This window comes from Nanorana parkeri, unplaced genomic scaffold (genome assembly GCF_000935625.1).
Source record: "Nanorana parkeri isolate BGI_ZX_2015 unplaced genomic scaffold, ASM93562v1 scaffold994, whole genome shotgun sequence".
NCBI classification, from domain to species: domain Eukaryota; kingdom Metazoa; phylum Chordata; class Amphibia; order Anura; family Dicroglossidae; genus Nanorana; species Nanorana parkeri.
In genome coordinates this window covers 221633-238811 of record NW_017307262.1, presented here as the reverse complement: position 1 = coordinate 238811, position 17179 = coordinate 221633, and the positions used below count along the sequence as shown (strand labels likewise).

Below are 17179 nucleotides of genomic sequence, written 5' to 3'. Positions count from 1 at the left end.
TGTCTTCGCCGTGGCCCCTGACCCACCAGTATCCTGTCTCTGCCTTGGACCCTGACTCCTGACCCGTACCCCTGAGTTCTCCCGATCTGTGGCTCCCTGGCCCTTGCAGTTTGTATATAGTGCGGTTCTTATTTGTTTCTTGCGGGTGGTGGTGGGATAGCCTGTGTTTATGTGGTTTGCTATATCTATTAAAACTATGATTTACAAAGATTGTTGTGGCATCTGCAGTGTGGTGACATATTCGGTTCACCAGCATAGGTAGCTGCACGTAGGGTTGCCACCTTCCAGGATTCACCCGGACAGTCCGGGTTTTGAATGCTGTGTCCAGGTTTCATGGCAGCTGCAACCCGGGCGCATGATGTCAGGCAGACAGGGGCAACCAAAATTAAGATAGGGGCTACTGGCCCCCCACTGAAAATAGTCTCGACTGTGAGATTTACATATGAATGGGTGACGCTATGTACATATGAATAAGCCACTACTCATTCTCCCCTAAAGATTTCCATGCATCGCTAGAGTGTTCAGGTTTCGCTGGAAGAAAAGGTGGCAACCCTACATGCACGTGGTGTTGGAACACCCGTGCTCGGTATCGTGACTCTTATGTAATAGCAAAGCACAAAAAATGTGATGCCAAACAACACAAAAAGCCTTCATCAACGGAATAACCAATAACAGAGCTGGCCTGCCCTCTCCTCTTGTTTCCCCAAAATATATCCAATATGAAACGTCGGGTGACTCAAAATGTGTTTTTGTTTCGGTTGCAATCAGCTCCCGGCTTTCCGCAGTTCCCAGAAACTCCCGCCAACTGGTATGATCTGAGTTTACACTCAGCACAAGCCATTACCTGAGCTGTTCCTCATGGCAGTGATAGGAGGATCCATTTGTTGACTCTACCTGTGTACAAAGACTGAAAAGCAAACGTCTTCTTTGTGTGTGTGTGTGTTTCTTTAAATACAGTTGTCCTACAAGGCACCCGACATTTCATATTAGATATACTTCGGGGAAACAAGAGGAGAGGACCGGTCAGCTGCTCGTCATTAAAGTAGACGTAAAGCCAATCAGTAAAATCTCACATCAGCTTTAATGTCATTTCAATCTTTTTTGGGTCTGCCGCTTTCATTAAAATAACCCCTGTTGATTCCGCCATGAAGTTTCTTGCTTGGGCACTTCCTGTTATAGGGTGACAACGCTCTGTTCATTTCTGTCTCCTAACTGTTCTCCTGTGTTGTCACCCTATCACATGGGCCTCCGATGGTGGCTACAAGTGACCATTTCAAGATACGTTACATGGGCACCATCCACTGATGTCACCACCCGCCCTGAGAAATGCCATGCAGCCATCGCTGGAGTGCATGTGGACAGGAACTGGATGCAAAGAGTCTGCAGGACATCAGAAGAGGGGAAAAACACAACACAAGAGGGTTTCACAAAAGGTGAAAACAGAAGTTTATGAAAATAGCATGGCAATTGTTGGGGTTTAGATCCACCTCAACAAGCTTTATGCTATTAAACTCATTGTTGAACATAGGTAAGCCTGTGTTCTATCAAAGTTTGTGACTACGTTAGAAAGTGTGACTGATGACGAGGCAACACATTTTAACGTAATCCCGCCCACTTTTACAGCGGTGGAATGTGTGACCGGTCACGTGATCACACATTTTACCGTAATCCCGCCCATTTGTAGCCACCAATAGGTGGTGAAGTCCAACACTTTGTCAGCTGTTCCAGGGCAGATCGGCATCGCAAATTGTATGTGCAGGAGAACCGAACAGGCGTCCATCACCAAGATGGCCACCAACAGGCGTCCATAAGATGGCTGCGCATGCGCGATCACATCACGCCTGTAGCGACGTCACGCGCAAGCGCGATGACGTCACGGTGGGGTGATACCCAGCCTCGGGATGCCCCTGCTTCAATATCAGTTTAATTCTTCCTATCTATATAAGTTCTGTGCTAATCTTGTATCAATGTATCAGCTGCTGTGCCAATAAGATCACGGAGCAATAGAAACAACATAAAAACACAGTATTAAAGATACCAAAAAAATAAAAGAAATCAACCCGCAGTGAACAATATTTCATATCATACCAAACTTCAAAAATAAAGTGCTCTGCGCCACCTTAAGACCTCATTCAGAACGGAATCGGCCGGCACGTACAGCTCCGTGCTGTGTGCACGGCCGTATCGGGCAGCTCCCGGGAAGGACAGGTGCTGCGTGTGATTAGTACGCAGCCCGTCTTTCTCTATTGGAATACGCGGCCGTACGCCGCCCTGCGCTCACCCGTCCTGCACGTCCGTGCGTGGGTCCGTACTCGTACTCTGACGGGATGGATCCTGTCTGCGTCCGAGACGGGACACCCGCACGGACCTGCACTAGGGGGCAGCGTCAGGCGGCGTACGGCCGCGTACTCTCACAGAGAAGGACGGGGGCTAGGTACTAATCACACGCAGCACCTGTCCTTCCCGGGAGCTGCCCGCTACGGCCGTGCACGCAGCACAGAGCTGTACGTGCCGGCCTTTTCTAGTGTGAATGAGGGCTTAAAGGAGAACACCCTCACTGTGTTTCCCATAGTAACTAAATGGTGTTTTCCTATAAAAGTGGCGCGGAGCACTTTATTTTTGAAGTTTTTTTGAAACATTGTTAACTGCAAGTTGATTGTTATTATTACGGCACCGTCTCCTTTTATATGCGCAGACTGTTGACTATACAAATCCTGTAAAATAACACTAAATATTATTTTTTAGGCATCATTAGCACTGTGTTTATTTTGTTTCAAACTGTTTTATTACGCTCTCTCTCACCCTAAAGCCGGCGACACACCTATAGATGATCTGCAGACTTTCTATGGTCAGATGGTAAAAGTGCATCAGATTCTCCATCTACGCTAAACAGTGTGGATGGAGGAATCTCCCACTGGCCCAAGTTTCAGTATCTTGTTAGTCTGCCACGCTGGCTGTCAAAATACCTGAACCATCTGATTGAATGGGCACTGTTCAGGTATTTTGAGAGCCAGCGTGGCCGACTAGCAAGATACTGAAACTTGGCTCAGCCGGGAGATTCCTCCATCCACACAGTTTAGCGTAGATGGAGGAATCTGTTGCACTTTCTCCATCTGACCATAGAAAGTCTGCAGGTGATCTATAGGCATATGGCCAGCTTAACCAGCAGTAAGTCATTTCTTCTGGTCACTGGATAACTTTTATGGCAACTGACATTGTATAACGAGGGAGGCTGGCTTCAAGGCTGCAGACAGAAACAGCAAATACATTACAGAGCGGTCGCTTGAGAATACAGCAAACACTGGAGTTTACCTTTCACTGCAGCTGACTCCAAGTGGACCTGTTGAGTGAATGGTCTTCTCGGGTTAATTCGCCTCTGCTGTACTGGGCGATCGAAAGGCAAGAGCGGGCTGTGTGAGCCTGCGGAGGAAGGAAGGCAGGGTGTTTTCAGTGTTGAGTAAAAGGTATTTTGCTCCTCATCTAGTCCGGTATCATCTGACGTGATTCACTGGAGGCTGCTTAACCTGTTTCTTGCCTGGTGGCTTTGGCATGAGGCTGGGAGGCAATTGTTCGAGCTCTCCCAATTGTTACAGCAGCCAGGGGCTCTCCTTGCTGCTGATTAATGCGCTCGCTTATATCTATAAATTATTAGGAATATACTGATGTGAGTGTCTGATATGTAAAGCAATCGATAAGTTTTCGGCACTATATACAGTGCGTTCAGTAAGTATTCAGACCCCCTTCACTTTTTTCAATTTTGTTACGTTGCAGCCGGATACCACATTTGTTTAAAGTCTTTTTTTTCCCCTCATTATTCTACACTCGATACTCCATAATGACAAAGTGAAAACAGAATTTGCATATGCATGATAAAGGAAAAACCTAAATATCTCATTGGCATAAGTATTCACACCCTTTGCAACAACACTTTAAATTTAGCTCAGGTTCCTCCTGTTTCTCTTGATGGTTATTATTATTATACAGGATTTATAGAGCGCCAACAGTTTGCGCAGCGCTTTACAATATAAGGAAGACATTACAATCACAATATAATTCAAGACAAGATGGTAAGGAGGGCCCTGCCCCTGAGGGCTTACAATCTAAAAGGGGAGGGGGAAGTGATACATGAGGAGGTGGCAGTGTGGGGATGACTCGTTTGAGAACGTGATGGATGAGCAGTTAGTTTGAGGTGGGATAGGCTTCCCTGAAGAGATGAGTCTAAAGAGATCGCCTAAAGGCAGTCAGAGTGGGAGATAGAAAGACAGGTTGGGGTAAAGAGTTTCAGAGGATGGGAGAGACTCTAGAGAAGTCCTGGAGGCAAGCATGGTCGGCGTTGACGAGGGAGCTGGAAAGCAGGAGGTCTTTGGAAGAGCGGAGGGGATGGTTAGGGTGATACTTTGAGACCAGGTTTGAGATATAGCCAGGGGCAGAGTTGTGGATGCCTTTGTAAGTGGTTGTTAATATTTTGAATTTTAACCTTTGGGCTATTGGAAGCCAGTGCAGGGATTGGCAGAGAGGGCTGAGGATGGAAGCCAGTGGAGGGATTGGCAGAGGGGGCTGGGGATGGAAGCCAGTGGAGGGATTGGCAGAGGCGGGTTGCAGACACTGAGCGGTTGGTTAGGTGGATGAGTCTACAGCTGCATTCATGATAGACTGAAGGGGGGATAGCTTGTGTAGTGGTAGGGAGGGAGTTGCACATGTTCAAGATGTGGTTGCTGAGATGTTTCTACACCTTGATTGGAGTAGACCTGGGGTACATGACATTGATTGGACATGATTTGGAAAGGCGCACAGCTCTCTATAGAAGGCCTCACAGCTGACAACGCATACTGTATCAGAGCAAAAGCCATGAGGTCAAAGGAACTGCCCGCAGGGCTCAGGGACAGGATTATTGCAAGGCACAGATCTGGGGAAGGCTACAAGAAAATTTCTGCTGCACTGAAGGTTCCCAAGAGCCCAGTGGCCTCCATAATTCACAAATGGAAGAAGTTTGGCACAACCAGGACTCTTCCAAGAGCTGGTTGCCCGGCCAAACTAAGCAATCAGGGGAGAAGGACCTTGGTAAGAGAGGTGACCAAGAACCCGATGATCACTCTGACTGAGCTCCAGAGATCCTGTGTGGAGAAGGGACAAAATTCCAGAAGGACAACTATCACTGCAGCCCTCCACCGATCTTTATGGCAGAGTGGCTAGACGGAAGCCTCTCCTCAGTGCAAAACACATAAAAGCCTGCTTGGAGTTTGCAAAAAAGCACCTGCAGGACTCTCAGACTGTGAGAAACAAGATTTTCTGGTCTGATAAAGCCAAGATTGAACGGTTTGGCCTCAATCGGCGTAAATTCTAAAGGTTATGTCTGAAGAAACCCAGGCAACGCCCATCACCTGGCCAATACCATCCCAACATGAAGCATGATGGTGGCAGCATCATGTTGTGGGGGTGTTTTTCAGCAGCAGGGACTGGGAGACTGGTCAGGGTTGGGGGAAAGCTGAATAAAGCAAAATACAGAGATATCCTCAATTAAAACCTGTTCCACAACACTCAGGACCTCAGACTGGGCTACAGGTTCACCTTCCAACATGACAACGACCCTAAGCATACAGCCAAGACAACACAGGAGTGGTTTAGGGGCAACTCTGTGAATGTCCTAGAGTGGCCCAGCCAGAGCCCTGACATGAACCCTATTGAACATCTCTGGAGAGACCTGAAAATGGCTGTCCACCGACGGTCCCCATTCAACATGACTGAGCTCGAGAGGATTTGCAAAGAGTGGCAGAAAATCGCCCAATCCAGGTGTATCAGCCTATCCGATCACTAGAGACCAGTGACATCACTGAGACCCTTCATATTCATGAGAATACAACCTATCCCATAACTATAGACCAGTGACAGCACCGAGACCCTTCATATTCATGAGAACGCTGCCTATCCCATCACTGGAGACCAGTGACATCACCAAGACCCTTCATATTCATGAGAATACAGCATATCCCATCACTAGAGACCAGGGACATCACCGAGACCCTTCATATTCATGAGAACGCAGCCTATACCATCACCAGAGACCAGTGACATCACCGAGACCCTTCATATTCATGAGAACACAGCCTATCACATCACTAGAGACCAGTGACATCACCGAGACCCTTCATATTCATGAGAACGCAGCCTGTCCAATCACTAGAGACCAGTGACACCACTGAGACCCTTCATATTCATGAGAACGCAGCCTATCCATTCACTAGAGACCAGTGACATCACCAAGACCCTTCATATTCATGAGAATACAGCATATCCCATCACTAGAGACCAGGGACATCACCGAGACCCTTCATATTCATGAGAACGCAGCCTATCCATTCACTAGAGACCAGTGACATCACCAAGACCCTTCATATTCATGAGAATACAGCATATCCCATCACTAGAGACCAGGGACATCACCGAGACCCTTCATATTCATGAGAACGCAGCCTATCCATTCACTAGAGACCAGTGACATCACCAAGACCCTTCATATTCATGAGAATACAGCATATCCCATCACTAGAGACCAGGGACATCACCGAGACCCTTCATATTCATGAGAACACAGCCTATCCCATCACTAGAGAGCAGTGACATCACTGAGACCCTTCATATCCATGATGACGCAGCCTATCCCATCACTAGAGACCAGTGATATAAAAGGCCAGTACATGAAACTTAAACACTAACCTTATGTCTGAAAGCTTATCTCTGCCCAGATCGGGTGTTCTGACCCGTACTTGGATCAATGTACTAATCCCCGGATCTTTGTGCAGTTTCATTGACCTGAACTGAGCTGACAGGAAGGAAGTATTTTAGTAATTATCTAAAAAATACACCAAGCTTACACTGACAGTTACATTGACTATAGGCTTAAAGGATCCTTCCTTTTCCAGTGAAAAGGTGAAAGGTTTACAGTCTAGCTTTTTTTTGTTTAAAATAGGAAAATTGACGTTTTATATACATGAGGACGCAGCCTATCCAGTTAGAGGAAAATTGACACCCTAAAGCCGGCCGTCAATCAGTACAATTTTGTTCGGAAAAACTTGTTTTCTAATGGGAGTCACATCGTTAAAGGCGAACTATGAGGTGAGTGATTTTCACTCATTCTCATAGTTCGAGCCGAAGTGTGACAATGAAACTTCGGCTCCATAGATCGGGAAGTGAGCGAACACATACCGTCTCTTGCTCACTTCTCGATCATGTCCCTGCAGAGAGCCGAGACTGTCACTCACGGCTCCCTGCAGGGATTCCCCCCCTACCCGCTCCGATCCTCCATCGCTGACTGGCGGAACGGACGGGGGAGGGGGCGGGTACAGCTGGCTCTGCCTTTAGATAGGCAGAGCCAGCTGTCAATCACGCAGCTGGGTGAATCTCGACACTAATGTCGGGATCTGTCTCGGCTGCGGCGATCTCAGTATACGTCCAGCTGTAGCTTGCGATATGCTGACCTTAGGGTCACGGGAGGACGCTAGAGAACTATGGGGACAAACATTTACCCCATAGTTCTCCTTTAAGGATCAACACCCTCTTGAAGTATCCAGTGTGCCCAATGGGAACTGTGCAGCTATTGGGTGCAGCCATGGGTAAGTGTAGCCACATGGAATGCCTTACCTACACAACTGTTTGTCTTTTGTTCTTAAATAGCAGCTGACAAAGTCACAACATTCCGCATCAGATAGAATGGCTACATCAAAGCCTGAAGAAGAGAAAGGAAACAAAATAAGGAATGAGATCCATTCACATAAATGTTCATTTATATGACACTTGTACAAGACTTGGGATCACATTGTAAGGATTCTGTAGGGGTGATGTTATTCCATCGCAGAAAACTCAACAAAGTGGGTCATTTTTAATCTTTCTTTAATCAGACTTTAATCCTCGGTACAAGCAATGCACGTGGGGTTTACAATCCTCTTTTTTTTTAGTTATCTTACCATTGATCAATGTTCAAACCAAATTTATTAAAAACATATTAAAGGAACCCTTCCCCCCCACTGGGAGCCCATCCCAAAAAAAAAAAAAAGAGATGATAAAACTCTACTGAAAGGTCCAATTCTTAAATATATATTAAAAAATATATATATTTTGAGAGTCTTGTAAGGATGGAGTTAGGAATAGAACAAGTGACAACAAACACACTTATGGCTCTGCATGTACCACATAGGGCACAACACATATTTAGCTCCTGATATGGCTCAGCGTGTGCTGTGCACAAGATATGGATCACTTTGTACTTAACATCAGATAACACGCTAGTAGAAGATATACAATCTGTCTCTTTCTGTCTCCTATCTCGGTGAAAATATCTGTTCTTGCACCTGGATCATGACATTGTGTACTGTCAGATCTATCTTTTATCTGTGCCATAAGAGTTGTGTGCGCAATAAAGATCGGACAGATTGCCAAAGAGCATTCCATGACAAGCCGAGCAAACATTTATATGTGACCAAATACTGAAAAACTGAACTGGAATCAACTGGATCTTCAGAACTTTCCCAGTCTCTTCATCTCTATCTCACTGCTCACTGTCTGCCCCCATCTTCTCTCTTTCTCTCTCTCTCTCTCTCTCACACACACTCTCCCACAGTTAATTGCTCTCTCTCTTATAAACTCAAATACGTTTTATTGGCAAATTAAACAAATTAAAACCACTAAACCTCCCTGCCTATTGTGCCTATTAGATAACTCACTACCAGTAGTGCTCAGCCAAGCTAAAGTGACAGTGACAAGAAAATCAGGAAATAAATCTTCAAAATACACCCAAGTCCCTTAACTATTAACAACAATGTAACTTATTTGTGTATCACTCAGCTGTAGATCCTCCAATCATCTCTGAATTGGTGCTGACACTGTCCTTCCATCTGGAGAGTGATTACTCTTGTTCCCCATGGTCCCTGTGTGTGTTGTAAAGTAGTCACCGCTCCAAGCTCACTCCTGGGATGGACTACAATCTGATGTTTAATCTACTGATTTGTATGGAGATTGTAGTCCATTCCGGGAGCGAGTTTGGAGCTAGTGGGGGGCCCAAGAAAATGTTTGCCCAGGGTCCAATCAGTATTAAAGACGGCCCTCCAAATAAGATACATTGTTGTTCATAGTAAGTGTACTTGATTTAACTCCCGAGTTTAGTGTCACTTTAAATTAAATGAGTCGGTACACAGCAAAAAGTCTTTCCAAATATTTATGTTACATCGAATATTTGCTGTGTGTCAGATTTTCATTTAATTATGAATAGATGAATTATTATAGGTTGAGCAAAGTCTCTCTCTCTCTTTTTTTCTTTCTTTCTTTTTCTTTCTTTTTCTTCTTTCCTTCTCTCGCTCTCGCTCACACGCTTTTTGCTGTCTATAACTTTTTTATTTTGCTTCTCCTTTGTCATCCCCAACCTCTATTTTTGCTCCACTCCCACTGTGTTGCTCCTTCTTTCATACAACTTGTTTACTAATTTTCTTCTATGGTACTTTGAAGTAATTTTTTTTTCTTCTGTCCCAGAGCAATACAAAAGTCAGGCCGATGCTACATGGGTGTGATGTGCCATCACTGGGTCATGCTTTGTATTTCATATTCTTAAACAGTATAGTTATGTCATGCTAGGATGAGCATAGGCAATGGAATATACAAACACATTCACTCTGACATCTCTGTGGAGTATCCAAGTCCTGCCCAATCCTACATTGGCATTATAAAGGGCAGTTCCTGTGAATGGGCTGAAAGGTGACACCATTAGCATCACAATACAGACGCCTACAAATGCTAGACGGTGGCCAGTCATGTAAGTGCAATCTGGCCGCTGAGCGATCGTTGTTACAATCTATTGGTGTACAAACATGGAGGTTCACACGGGGTGATTCTGCTGGTCTGACCACCAATGGCGGGGCAATCTTCCTTCCACTGACCACCATTCCCAGGGAATTTTTTTCCTCCTACTGATCACCAACATATGATACATACAGTGTTCCTGGCCCCTGCACTCTGCATGCTATACTGTATGTAACATACTCTTGGCCCCTGCACTCTGCATGCTATACTGTATGTAACATACTCTTGGCCCCTGCACTCTGCATGCTATGCTGTATGTAACATACTCCTGGCCCCTGCACTCTTCATGCTATACTGTATGTAACATACTCCTGGCCCCTGCACTCTGCATGCTATACGGTATGTAACATACTCCTGGCCCCTGCACTCTGCATGCTATACTGTATGCAATATACTCCTAGACATGTGCGATTCGTTTCGTTACGAATCGAAATTCGTACGAATTTTCCTGAAATCCGTAAATTTGGAAGCATCGGAAATCCGAATTGCAGTTTCCGAATTATATGCGAAATACGAAATTCCGTTAACGAATTTCGGATCCGAATTTCTTTGAAACAGGAACTAATATTACCCCTGTAAATGAGGTTGAACAACATGACAAGATTTTTTTTTAAATCCGAAATACGGATCCGCTGCTGCTGAGAGTTGCATTACAATACACAGGCAGGAAATACGAAATTCCGTTAACGAATTTCGGATCCGAATTTCTTTGAAACAGGAACTAATATTACCCCTGTAAATGAGGTTGAACAACATGACAAGATTTTTTTTTAATTCCGTTAACGAATTTCGGATCCGAATTTCTTTGAAACAGGAACTAATATTACCCCTGTAAATGAGGTTGAACAACATGACAAGATTTTTTTTTAAATCCGAAATACGGATCCGCTGCTGCTGAGAGTTGCATTACAATACACAGGCAGGAAATACGAAATTCCGTTGACGGAATTTCGTTCCGTTACGAACATTCGTTATATTGAAGGTAAAAAGCAAAGTACATTTATATTGGAGTTGATGGTAGTTTTTTTAAATCCGAAATACGAAATTCGGATGCGGAATCCGTTAACGGAATTCGTATTTCGGATAAAAAGACAACTACCACATCGACTCCAATATTAACAAAGATATTTTTGCTTTTTAACTTCATCATAACGAATGTTCGTAAAGTTACGAAAATTTGCCGAAACTAACGAAAATTCGTATTTCGTACGAATCCGAATTGAGTTTCGGACACGAATTATGAAATAACGGATATTCCGGAACGGAACGATTTTTTTGATGGCGCACAAGTCTACATACTCCTGGCCCCTGCACTCTGCATGCTATGCTGTAATTATTTTTGCTGATCACACTGGACCGGAGACAGGCATTGATGTGCCACGCGTTCTGGTGAGAGCAATCACACTGTGGGGCAGGGTGACCGTGGCTGCGGTGCCATTGACTTCAATGCACTGGCACACCCCCTCCCGCCCCAGAATGCATGGAGCTGGCCAGGATGCGATACAGTGCGTTCCAGCAGTGAGTCGTACTGGAACACACTGTATATGGAGCGAACAAGCTCTTAGACAGTTGTCACCGGAACAAGTGTCCCTGTTGGCAGATTTCCCCTCAGCTCTTGTTCTGGTGACAGCTCTAAGTTTTTGGATGTTCCATCACTCCCTGTTTAACAGACATTGGTCACCAAGGCAAATTGGAAGGGTGAATCTCACCTAGCAGGCCCATAAACAATAATAAAAACCCTTCACTACCCCATCTAGAGCCAAAAAAACAAAAGCTTGCCCTTGCATTCACTTTACATAATCATCTCAGTGAGTGCTAATGTTTTCATTCACTTTACTTCTGTACATAGTTTGTCAATCTGTGTATTCGGGCAGCAGACGTAATTGCTCATTCAATATGCAGGCTGCGTGACCTTCTTTGTATTGCTGCACAGTGATTGCGTTATACAGTTCCACGATCCCTCTATCAGTCAGGCTCTGATTCTCTGGGAGGCTAATAGACCTTATCTCGGTGGTTCCTCAGGAGGAGGGTTTCTGACAGCAGTCTAAATAACAACACAGATCAAATATATCATCCTAAGGCGCAGTCCTTGAAGTGCTCGCACTTCAAACACATCATATCACTGCAATCTTTCACAAGAGGCTCCCTCACATCTCATTATCAGAGGTTGCCTAATGCAGAAGACACAATGTAATATTTGATACAATAAGGTATGAGTGGAATTGTAATCAGAGAGCAGATATAAAAGTGTATGTAAAACCCGAACAATGACCTTCTCTTATTTCCTCCCTTTTGGTCTATTAAATACACCATTGGAAGTGTTTTGTCATATCTGTTTAATATATGCAAAAAATATCTGTTGATCCCGTCAGAAATCTGGTGAGCTGATAACTTCATGTGCACATGAGCTGATAAATTCCTCTGCACATGAGCTGATAACGTCCTGTGCACATGAGCTGATAACGTCCTGTGCACATGAGCTGATAACTTCCTCTGCACATGCATGTATTGATTTCTTTCCCTGCTTTCTTGACTCCCTCAGGGCCCATTCACACCACATCCAGATTACCTCCAGACCAGACTAGATTGTTTCTGGATCCAAAATGCACCCTAACGTATCCCTATGCTCTTTCTGGCCTCTGTTCACACCAGCGCAGTCCGTTCCAGACCAGAAAAATACTGCTCGTCTCATTTTGTCTGGTCTGGAATGCACTGGAACTGCGGGCAAGTTCACACCAGATCTGGTCCGTAAAAAGGTGTTAACCTGCCCTAAAACCTGTCCACACACTGTGCCTAAGGAAAGGGCTCTTGGGAGATGTAGTTCTAGGCGTGTACCTACGTCAATAGGAGCTGACCTCCCGGCAGCTTCCCCTGCAAGAATTGTACAAGTCTGGTGATGATGTCACAGAGAGTAATACATTCAGGGACAAAATAAAAGACAGAAACAATGCTCTGACATAATCTATAAGGGGGCGAAAAGGGAGGTTTGGGGTAAATGAGGGTAGTGTCTGGCAGGGGCGTCCCGAGGCCAGGTGATACCCAGAGCGGAGATCACATCATCGCGCATGCGTCGAATTGACGCCTGCCGGCAGCCATCTTGGTGATGGAAGCCAGCAGAGAGAGGAGGGGAGGTTCACCCGGCGGGATGAGGTATGCCGCCGGTCCCCCCCCCCCCCCCGCACCCACCTTCTGACAACAATGGTGTCTGGACATACACTTTGAAGAAAGAGATATGGAATCTGTTTTTTTCCAGGATTTTCTAGAAGCTGCTGTTCTAATCCTGGATTCACTGCTTGCATATCGCTGACCTGGAACAATTCACACTTCACTGGCTGCATGCTTGTTCTAGATAACTGACTGTCTCCCACTGACCACCAATATACTAGATTGTAAGCTCTCATGAGCGGGGCCCTCCTAACCCTCCTGTATTGAAATGTATGGTAACTGTACTGCCTGCTTTTATTATAGTGCTGCTGGAACTGACGGCACACTATAAATCCTGTATTATCATAATAATAATAATAAATACTGTAAATATTAATAACAAATACTGTAAATAATAATAATAATAAAATACTGTAAATATTAATAGTAACAAATACTGTAAATAATAATAATAATAAATACGGTAAATAATAATAACAACAACAATAATAATAATAACAAATACTGTAAATAATAATAATATATGAGACACTAGGATACCATATTCCTGAGCACTGCACTCTATGCTATGTTGTATGTAACACACTCCTGACCCCCTAACTATTGGCCCTATGTTGTACGGGGGATACTCTTCAATAGGGCCAAGGCAGTCAAGCCAGGGTCAGAATGACAACTGTGGAACCTTCACCTTTAAAATAAGTCAGCACGGCCACTTCCATATGTCCATCCTCACAGGATCCCTTTAAAATCTCATGTCTGAGCTGGTTATATCTTTCTTACCAGCTGCTTTGCTGTGGCTGGAGCCTCCACTCTCCGGCTGTTGTATGTCGTATCCTCTCCAGGGATGAAGACCAACAAGTCCTCACCTCTGGGAAAGTTCTGAGATATTTGTCAGTCCCGAGGCTCCACCTATTCCAAGGTAACAGAGGTGTGGTCAGCCATGGGGTTTATTATCACATAGCATCTCCCTCACCCACCTAACCTACAAAAGATGCTTCTGACTCACCTGTTCCTCTGTAATACATCATTATAATTACTACCTACACACAACACACATGACCCTGCCAGACCGGTGCTAGGGACCATACAGGACTAGCAGGACTGTGCCCAGCATACATATATCAGGGTGTGCAATGATCAACCAGGCAACATAGTTACACAATGGCATCTGGAAAATTCATTTATTTCATCCATTCTGAAGATGTTTGTGGAAATGTAAAGCTTTCCCTCTGTGAGATTATAAACTGGGAAGGAAAAGAAAGAAAAAGGAAGTGAGGGGGAGGAAAGGAAAGTGATAGGGAAAGGAAAGAGGTAAGGCAAGAAAAGGGCAGGGGAAGAAGAAAGGAGGAAAGGAAAAGAAAGAAAAGGGAAGGGAAGAAAGAAAAAGAAATGGAGGAAAGAAAAAGGAAGGGAAGAAAGAAAGAAACAAAGGTTACAAAAACTAGAGGCCATCACCTAAAATTGGTGGAAAAAAAATTCCAGCACAAGGGGCGAAGGGGGTTCTTCACAGTAAGATCAGTTAGGGTCTGGAACTCACTGCCACAGGCGGTGATTTCAGCAAATAATGTGGAATTGTTCAAGAAACTTTTGGACGATTTCTTAAGGGACCGTAATATACAGGGGTACAGGTACTCCTAGAATGAGATCCTAATAGGTTGGACTTGATGGACTAATGTCGTTATTCAACCTCAAATACTATGTAACTATGTAACTATGAAATAGAGGATAGGAAAAGAAAAAGGAAGGGAAGAAAAAAAGGAAATGGAGGATAGGAAAAGAAAAAGGAAGGGAAGAAAGAAAGAAAAAAAGGAAATGGAGGATAGGAAAAGAACAGGCAAGACAGAAAAAGAAATGGAGGAAAGAAAAAAGAAGGGAAGAAAGAAATGCAAAAGGGAGGAAACGAAAAGGGAAGGGTAGAAAAAAAAGGAAATGGAGGAAAGCAATCAAAAGAGGAGTGGGGGAGAATAGGAGTGGAGGGGAAAGGAAGTGGAGATGAGAGGAGAGAAAAGGAGAGAGGAGTGTTGAGGAAAACTGATGACGGAGTGGGGGGGCGATTGATAGGAGAGAGATGAGGGCAGGAGGTAAGTAGAGGAGAGAAGGGGAGGGGGAAGGATGAGTGGGCCGTGGGATGAGGGGGGGGAGGAGGAGGGGAGGGGGGGGGGAAGGGGTAAGAACAGGGGAGAGGAGAGAAAGGTGGAAAAGAGGAGAGAGGAGGAGATAAAAAGAAAGGAAAGAAGAGAGAAGAGGGTAGAGGAGCAGCGAGAAGAGGAGGGGAGTTGGGTGCTGAGAAGTAGGGAGAGGATTAGAGTGGAGAGGGGAGGACAGAGGAGAAGAGGAAAGGTGAGGAGAGGAGAAGTGGGGAGGAGGATAGATGAGAGTGGAGGAGCGAAGGGAAAATTAGAGGAGAGGAGTAGAGGGGGAGGGAAAAGGAGAGGTGAGTTAGGAAAGATTACATGGAAAGGGACGGAGTACTTATATAACAATATTAGTCATAATGTGAAACATACCCCGTGATTATGAGAACATAAATAGCTCGAAGTTTATATAGAAAACAATTGTGTTTCTTTTGAGGTGCAGCTCCAATTCTGCTGAAGTGGAATATTTTTTGTTATTCTTTATTACACCCGACCCATTTATTAGCATTCCACACACATAACATTGTTATCTTTTCCAGATTTGGCCATCATGACCACCAGATCTCATTCCATTCTCTGCAATGTAACCAAACATGAAACGGGGTCATTGTTGATGTGACACCAGATACTCTTCTCCGTATTATAGGATAAATACACATCAAATCATTTTAAAGGTTTATTTTTTTTTTGAGAGGATCAGAAACTTGTCTGTGTTATGAAGCGGATTTTGGATGGTCTGGTCTGGGACACTCTGGTCCGGGATTGGGTAAAGTACATGTCATCTCTCAGGTCATTTCTCCAAAAAAGGGGGATTTATCAGCTGTGCATGGCAACCAATCAGCTTTGCTCTTTCTTTTTCAAATCTTAACTGAACAAACTGAAGAGAGAAGCTGATTGGTCGCCATGCACAGCTGCTCCAGTTTTGATAAATCCCCCTCACTGGGTTTTATGTACATCTTGCAATAATATATATATATGGGGGCCGCCATTTTTATAATTTTCTCCCACTCCTGATTGGACACAATACACTGTCTTCACCAGCGATTGGCAGTCATAGGCCATGTGACCTAGGCTGCCCCGACTTGGAAGTTGGGGTATTTCTGTATTTTGGTAATGCTGATGTGGTCTACAGTCAGTGGCGTCACAAGGGGAGTGCTGTGTCACCCCCCTCTGAAAAGTCGGGCACTCGGTCGAGGACCGAGAGCCCAACAGTGTCAGGAGAGAGGAGGGGACCCGTTGCCATACCTTATTCCGCCGGGTGACGTCTCCTCCTCTCTCTGCAGACGTCCATTACCAAGACGGCTGCTAGCGGGTAACAGCGGTACCAGACGTGACATCATCACGCTCATGCACGATGACATCATAGCGGGGTGTCACCCGGTACCAGCACCGGGTGTCGCCCCCACCTCAGGACGCGCTGTCGGCAGTGTGAATTTTAATGTCAGGTTCTCTTCAATTTTGTTAAAAAAAGATAAGCTAAGGGGTCTGTAAGCCCCAAATTCCCTTATTTGCCCCCCTTTTGATCTGTTATATAAGCGTTTTGTTATATCTGTTCCAAAAAATACCTGCCAGAAATCCAGTGAGCTGATTCCTGTGCTCTCTGCCTGTGCTACACTATTATCAGTTCTCTCTGAGAACTACAGAATGACTCCCCACTGTAAAATGGAGAAGAGTCCTAACACATTTCCTGTCCTAGGGTGACAACGTTGCTTCTCTATAGATCCAGCACAGTGAGCATTGTCACCCTCGGACAGGAAGTGTTAAGGTCCCCACACACCTTGCGATAATCGTACAATCATCGCGGGAAATCCCGCGATCGTACGATTATCGTAAGGTTAGTGGAAGCCGTGTGACCTCTACTACTGTAAGGTCGCACGACTTTAAACTTACGAACATGTTCAAAAACCCGCCGAGCATCGTTCGGCGGGTGTGTAGCATGTCCGTAAGATAAAAGCCGGACGGGCCGGTGTGCGCAAGCGCACACTGCCCGTACGGCATTGCGGTCATCGGAAGCCCGCCCCTCAGGGGGCGCG

At 45.0% G+C, this 17179-nt stretch overlaps 1 protein-coding gene across 1 annotated transcript in view; it reads right to left on the bottom strand.

Moving 5' to 3' along the window:
- RNF222 (ring finger protein 222) overlaps positions 1 to 11785 on the bottom strand; it is a 13490-nt gene extending 1705 nt beyond the window's left edge. The window contains exon 1 of the mRNA XM_018566979.1: positions 11759 to 11785. The gene's annotated coding sequence lies outside the window, so the exon portion shown is untranslated. The remainder of the gene's footprint in view (positions 1 to 11758) is intronic.
- Between the last annotated feature and the right edge of the window lie 5394 nt (positions 11786 to 17179).